This window comes from Megalops cyprinoides, chromosome 5 (assembly GCF_013368585.1).
Source record: "Megalops cyprinoides isolate fMegCyp1 chromosome 5, fMegCyp1.pri, whole genome shotgun sequence".
Classification (NCBI taxonomy): Eukaryota; Metazoa; Chordata; class Actinopteri; order Elopiformes; family Megalopidae; genus Megalops; species Megalops cyprinoides.
In genome coordinates this window covers 12,140,135-12,148,511 of record NC_050587.1, presented here as the reverse complement: position 1 = coordinate 12,148,511, position 8,377 = coordinate 12,140,135, and positions in this window count along the sequence as shown.

The window sequence follows — 8,377 nt, the reverse complement described above, 5'->3', positions numbered from 1 at the left end:
TTGTTTCCATCAGTGAATTAAGGTGACATATTTCGGATACTCCTACATCTGGGGGGGGGGGGGGGGGTAGGAAGGATTGAATTACCAGATGGTGTCTACTCAAACAGGAGAGGGTTCAATTGAGTTGAGTCATATTGTTAAATGTGATTGAGCCCAGCTGAATTGTGGAATTATTACTATTTATTTACAGTTATTGAGTTATTGATGTGTTAGATACAGTAGAGATCATGGTTGTTGCTGAGGAAAGCATTGCTATGATTACATTACGTTACTGTCATTTAGCAGACACTGTTATCCAGACCGGCTTGTATGGGTTACAAGTTTTACATATTAACCATTTATACAGCTGGATATTTACTGAGGAAATTCTGGGTTACATACCTTGCCCAAGGATACAGGAGCAGTGCCCCAACAGGGAATTGAACCAGCAACAGGCCCTGCTCCTTCTCACTATGCTACACTGCTGCCTATTATACTATTTTGTGTATTATATAGCATAGTTGCCAGCTACTCAGTTCCAGAGGGGTCCAGTTGTTCATTATAGAAAGATGTCATGTGTCCATTGTATATGGCTGCCAATTGCACAGGCAAAAGGTAATTTTTAGTCATATCTGTAATAAGTTGCCTAGGCATGCTCTGCTCTGCCTGCCTGTCCAATCAGGGCCTCTACAGCATATCCAGAAGGCTGCTGATTGGCAGTTCTATAGCTCCCTAAAATATTTCTCTCATTTAGTCTCACCTCATGTCTTTGACTTTTTTCAGTATGTCAGTGGTTACTGCCTTGGTGCATCACATGTTGTGACCATTTTTATCAATGAAAGGAAGTTGAACTCCAGCCCTAATTATTCTTTAGTCACACCATTGTTTTTGCTGTACTGACCAAAGTGTTTTAAATGAACTCCTTTAAACTTCTTTAATCATTTAAATGCACATTAGTGGATTAGATACAATACTTATTGTTTTAGCCTTACTGGTACTAAATCAGTAACTTTTTTGATTTAGTTGTTCATGTTTAAGTATGAAGCACATTCATGTATATGTTTGAGTAGTTGAATCTTCAGACAGTAACTCTAGTTTGTTGCGAAATGTAAGCGGTTGCTCTGTGTCTCTATTTTTGGTGCTCACTGGATTTTTTGAAATGCAATGACTCCAGAGCACAGTGCTGACCCATATATTTCATGTTGACTTTACTATCTGGAATCTGCAGCAAAATGGAACTTACCATAACCTCTCATTTAGTTTGTTAATCGCTCTAATATCACATTGTTCTGAAGAGCCATGAGTTGGAATTTAAATAGATTAATTGTCACGTAGCAGAAGTTAGTTTCTCCTTCCAAACAGTGTCTGACAGCTGCATGGCAGAGATCTGCTACTTTGAATTCAATATTTATTGTTTAAAATACTGTACCTTTACACTCATAGTCACATTTAAGTTTGTATTGGTATATTTTGGGGACAGCTCCTGGTAATAAGACCTATTGCAATTCACACTTGGAAGCATGATCTAGCAGTGACAGTTCACTCTGTTTATGTATGCATTTAACTAAGGAATGCGTTTAATATTATGCTTTTTTATAGTCCGTACAAACTTTTCATCAAACAGCCAGATAATGCCATGTTAATTATAGTTTCCCTTATGTCAATATCTTGAACAAGAAGCAAGATGTTAATTAGTTATCCAGTGTAGAGATGATTCTAGATTGGTCTAAAGTAAGTCTTTCTTTTTCATCATATACAATGTCCATTTATCTATGATTAGCATTACACAGTTAATGGGAAAAAGTCCAGTTAGCTAGATGTTACTCTTCAGTATTACCTATCTTGGTTTAACATGCGTAATATGTTATTTTTAAAATTTTTTTTTAAGTATTGAAAGTCACCCTGACAATTTTGATCTGCTGAACAACATGCAAATCACAATAACAAAAGAAAAGGGGGAAAAATAATAGAAATCAATATCTTAACATAATTACATTTTGTCATTAGTCAGTGTCTCAGGTTTTTAAATTAAGAGGGTTGATGTTGGGGTATCATCAACCTTTCTTAAAACACTTCTTAAGAGAAAAAAAGATTTTTGGCCTGTCCAAAAAGGGGAGAGTGCCCACCTCAGCATTGATTTTTCATGTCAGGTGCCATATTGACCCCTTGTGGCCAATAAAAGACAAACCAATTTAGCATTTTCATTGATTTTATTGAACATTCTCTCTAGGGTTGATATCCTCATGGAAAAACTACACCATGACTCAAAATAATCAAGTTTTAATTTGAATCCAACTCACAATAAATATTTGGAAATGTATCTTAAAACTAGATGTTTATGTAACAATAGCAACACTCAAAAGTTCAGAGAAACACCATAGTATGTGAAGAGCTAATTCCTTGATCCCGTTTTAGAAGGGATAGTCGGCCTCTTTAATCTCATGCCATGCAGAACTCATCCCGAATCGTAAGGACAGCCACGATGAGAACAAAACAACACCTTCACGCACACCCTGTTCCACTCCGGGCATGGAAGAAGGACAACGAGTTCCCAAGTGCCCTGATACGGGCTCTCGGAGAACGTGCTTTTCCGACTATCAAGGTTACATTCTCAAACCCCAAGTTTTGACTGCCGTTAATAGATCAGAGTCTGGTTTCAGGCCATGGAATCTTTAGGCAGCCGTTGCTAGGAGCAAAGTGTCTCCGCCTTCCCTCCACCCAAATCCTCTGCTCTTCGGTATTCTGCATCACGGTCCGTGCCTTCTCCGTATCACTGCCACACCTCAAGGTCAAGCGTAGGGACAGTGATTACCGTCTCCCTCTTCACTTAACAAGTTTAGCCCAGCAGCTCTCTGCACCACTTTTATGATCTGTTTAGCTCATATACAATTCACACCTCTCAGATGAGACCTTGCTTTTGCTCTGGTTTCATTTGAAAATTGTGGACAGAGTGAGATGGAATATCTTTGGCAATGTGAGCTGCTACAGTGATTGGTGGTTTTCTGACAAACTGCTTCATTGCAGCAATGTAGCTGATGTATTTGGCTTGGTCATCGGAAGATACGGAAACAGATGGGCGAGTTTATGACACATTGCTGTTTTCGACATCATACTCGCCCCAAGACGTGTAAAAGGTGGCTGCTTTTAACTAAATTAAAGGCAGTAATAAAAGTTCATTTTAGGTGGCTCGTGTCTGACAACTGCTTTTGTAAGTGACTTGTGTGAGCATTCAGGAGATTTATGGAGAATGCCTGCCTGTGTCCAAAAGGGGCAGACACCACATAATTTAGTTAGGGAGTCAGCTAGGGAGGAGCGGAGGTCACAGCTCCTCTGCCAGCCTCCGAAATGTCAACTGCTGGCCTCCTCGAAAAACAGTTATGCAACATTTATGACACCTGTTCAAGGACAGGCATGAACTTCAGTTTACACTCACTGAGAAGCCCCATGGAGACAGAGCCAGCTGTACAGATGTAAATACTCAGGAGTAGCTCATTAAAGGGCACCCAGAGCGGTTTTACAAGAAGATAAATCGCAAGAACGTGTTTGGTCAGATGAGCCAAGCTTTGAAAATCAGCCCCTAGGGGCCATACAAGTAAACATTTTCCTCTGGGTTCACTTTGAGTTGCAGCTGTAATACATTGGTAAGCATATTCTTATACATGTAAGTGCATACATATATGCAGTTATTTTCCTGCAGAAATCTTCATATAATTTCCAGTAGATATAATGTACTGTACAATAGTTATTGTAAAGTTAACCACTGATTATTGTTCAGAGAGAAACTCCAGGCACAGCAAAGTTACACGTGTTCTGCTTTTCAAAAATATAGCTTTTTGTCATCTATGGCATATGTTGACTATGCAGGAAATTGTATGGAGAAACTTTCATGTTTGTTAATATGAAGAACAATATGTGGAAATGTCTTCTTTGAGGGGACTTCAAAGTCAGTGGTATATTTTAGCTGAAGAAGATACTGCAACAACAGAGAGCAGTTAATATAATATAGTAAAGATCATTCTGTCCAGAGCAGTTAAAAACTGGCCATTAACTAGTTTGATGTATTTGATGTCCTGATACCAGATGGTGTGACGTTCATTTCCTTCCTTGAAGTCAAACATCAGAGGTGTCTTCCAGGAACAGTTAATTAAATGAATAACATACAGCTATTCACACCATGGTTACACTCTGATCTGGCAGGGTTTTTTTCCTGTCATTGTCCCATTTGTGGATTCAGTTTCCTGACCTTATTTTTATGTTGCGGCTGTGTTAAGACTGAATGAAAATCACCGGAATTTAGCAACCCAGTTTTTGGGGTCACTAGGCTCTGTTAATGGATCATTCGCCAGGGTGGACTTGGAGTCTTGGATCCCGTGCAAAGACGCACGGACGCTGGTGTCGGATTTCCGAATGCGGTTAAATATAAAACCCTGTCAGTGCCTTGGAAGGCATCTCCGCACCTGATCCCAGTGCCTCGCTGCGTGGTCCTGGAGGATGGCGGCTTCGCAAACGTAAGCTTCGCCCTTTGGGAGGGCGAGACGCCCCGGCGTGGGATGGTCTGAATATTTTCACCCTGGCGCTACTTGGCCCCCCTCCGCTCCCACTCAGTCATGATAGCTGAGATATACCTGACTGTCCTTAATCCTTCTTAGAAGCGTCTTATTTCTGAAACCCAGTAACATGCAGTGTGAGCCACAATCTCTGACAGAAATGTCCATGCAGTGGTTTGACAGAATGAACTGTGCATACATCCACCAGAGTCACTAGAGCTACAGCACTAACTATACAGTGTGTAGTAAACCATCCAGATTTTAAATAACTTTAAATACAGTATACAGTTGTCTTTGTTAAACATGGATTTAAACTTAATAGCTGGACAGAAACCTATAGGTTCCCTGGTTTCAGTAATCTCTACAGTTATCTGTGGGCTCAAATCAAATCTTAAAGACCTTGATTGACCCCAAATACAGGTGAAACAGAGATGAAGGTCCTTGGACCATCCTTTGACACATTGCAGAAACATTTCCGTTCCATCTCAACATTTACTGACTCATTCTAGACTGATTTACAAAGGATCTTGGGGTTAAAACTGACCTAGAGGTCGTGTAAAAAAACAGGGTGGAATTTTGTTCCACCTCAACAACTTTGCTAAATTAGGCTGTTTCTTTCCCCAAAAAGATTCTGAAATTCTTTGTGCCTGTATTTGTCACATATAACTGCCAACTTGAACAAAATGCTGCTAGCATACTGATGAAAAGAATCATTTTGAAGGCCGTCCCTTCAGCCTTACAGTCTGTCCATATGTGTGGTAAACTAATGGGTATTTTCATTCACAAGCCTTCACGTGTTCCTATTCCATTATTTCTTTTCTTTGCCAGTGTTTTCCGGAAATGTCTCTTGACTGCCCTTTCCTGTTGTCAGGAAATTCATGTTCCCCGACTATTTTTGGTTTTCTGTTTTTATTCCCTGTAGGAAACAGTACAGATTGTTAAAATAAATCACCCTTCTAATACCTGCTTGAACTTGCTTACATGTTGAAGTAAAGACTCTGCATTCAAATATGTTTTGTTCAATGTCTGAAGAATTTAACTAAGGATATTTATAAATTAAATAGGAGAAAAAGGGTCTAGATAACACAAACCTTCATTTTATCCATTTTAATCAGTTTACTATCATTTGTCATTCCACTTTTACTAATCAACTGCTTATAAGAATAAGATCTGTTATTCTAGTAAACGGTGTCCACCTTATACTCAAGTTACATCCATACATCTGTCACAGTATGTAGTGGAAGATATGTGAAGATGTCAAGCCAAATATAATATTTTATATTGTGAATACATTCTAGGATGGCCATGTTTGTAATTAGGTTAGGCAAAATACAGTTTTGGGATTGCATTTCATGTGTCACGCAACAAAATGTATCATGATTATCTGGGCTAATTGAGGGGTCTGTGAAATGGACAAAAAAGCATCTTCAAGAATTAAACTTTTTATTTACCTTTCTAAAGTGACCAATGACATTTACCATCAGATACTGTCAAAAAAGACAAAGTGGAGAGTCAATAAACTGCGGACAAAACATAATTCACTTCAGATAAAGACATACCAAGGAAGATACATACAAAGTAAGAAAGATAACTGCAATGTCATGTGTCATCACTTTGCCCCAGCTTGTAACAAACAGGTGTGATGAACATTCATGAAACAACTTGCTATACTAACTGGCTTCATTTTACTTTACCATTTAAGAGGTTGCATAATAATGCTCTCGGACGGCATGTCCATTTCAATGCCTGGTGAGCATTAGGCATTCCCCAACCCCTCCCCTCTTATTGTCAACATGTGACAAGGATGAAACGCATGTTCAATTAAAGTAAACTGTGCATGCTTACATTTTTTCAACCAACCAGTGGTATGGATAATCTGCTAATCAGATATTCCACAGATGGATAATGGATATCTGACCATACAGAACTGCCAAGATCTGTAGAAACCGTTCACTGCACTTTCAGATATGTTCTGAAGAGCATCCTTATTCCTGATTATAATACACTGATTGCATTACAATGGTGTTAGCTATGTTGTTTTTCATTAAAAAAACTTACCTGCTTAAGGTAAAATTTCAAATCCCAACACCAAATCCTACAACTAAGAAATGACAGAAGTGGTTGTGTTCCTCTCTTTTTGCCCTTTGTATTGTTAATCATATTGTCCTTTGGCTACAAAAACAATGCCAGAAACATGTTTAAAAACAGGCATGTTTGAGAATTCCTATAGATCATGCGGCCACCTTGTTGCCATAATGTCTGTAGTGCTATGATTGCATGTTTCTGTCATTGGGAACATTTAGCTCTTATGGATCTCTCTCAGGGTGATCATAAATTTGTTATTCTTCTAAAAATCCACAGGAGGCCACTGTTTATCAAATGCCATGTCCTTCCATAATGTATCTGCTAATGTGAAAGGAACTTTACTTTTTAACAATGCTCCCCAAAACTACCCTGACCCCATCCCCTATGTTGAAGAAAATTGTTTATTAATGAGGAAATTAACATTAATTTCTAGTAACTACCACTGTGATATTCATTTCCTCCTTTCCCGTTTTTCTCTGTGAAAAGACCATTAAAGTACTTTGGAAATTGATCAAAATCATTTTTCTGTTTTTTTCATGGTGCATAGCGCCCATCACTGCATTATTCAGAATGGCAGGTGTGATATTTTATTTGGATTCTTTGAACTCAAATATCTTTTAAAAATATTAAAATTCTGAGAATGAAATTAAGTAAATGCCATACTTTCACAAAATTACACGGCCAAACCACAGGTGACTCAAATAGGCATTATATAAAATAACTACACTTGAATAATTTAGGGGCAGTGAAGTGTGCATTCTTTCTATTATTGGGCTCTCTCCAGGCTAAAACAAAGGTGTCTGATTAAGACTTACTTTCGACATTTGTCATGAGCCACTTGTAAGTGTTAATGGTAAGTGTCCACTCAGAGACTAATTACAGCCTGCCAGCACTCAGAAACACATTTAACCTCCACAGTATGCTTTTTCCAGCTGTTTAGCAATTACCAAGGGGAGAAAATCTTTTTAGGAGATTAAAAAACAGGTTTGAGTGAGGTAGATGCGCTGACCGGCGCTCGTATTCAGGGTCTTGGGCCTGGAATATGTGACCCCCTGATGTACTGCCAAGCAGCTGCTGTGGCCTGACCTCAGTTGTGACAGGTGAGTGCGGAGTCATCTTTCATTTCCTGCTAAGAAATCTTCACCAGCTCACCAGCTATCCTTTTGCCTCTCCAGTGCTTTGGGCTTTCTACCTCTGAGGTGACTTGTGCTCTCCAGTCCGATTGAGAAAACATCAGGCAGGTACCGCATCTGAAACAGATGCACCCTCTCACTCAATCCCTCTGTTTATTCATTTTGTGGAATTTTAATGTTTTTTTATTTTTATTTACACCGGGCTGGGCGTTAGGGTGATGGGACTATGGTACTACCCAGACGTGGGATCTGAGATATGAGCGTGCAATGCCAAATGTATGTGCAGTGATTCAGAAAGGTCAAAGTGCAATAAACACTCACAAACACGGCCATTTCTCATATTGTTTCCCTCAATATACAGTGCTCTTGCTCTGCAAACCTTCATTCCGATACTTTACACAGGAAACCAGGGATGCAGAGCTGACATACTATTCTTTACAATCATGCGGTACAACTGACAATTTACATCTGAAGATCAGTTCTGTGAATTAAAATTGTACATTACACAGAAGATATTTATGAAAGACTGCGTATGAAAATGGAGATCAATGTAGATTTACGAAGGCAAATGACAGTTTCCTCTTTCCAAGTCATTCCAAGGGCCAGTCCTTGCTGAGTCTCCAAAGTCCACAC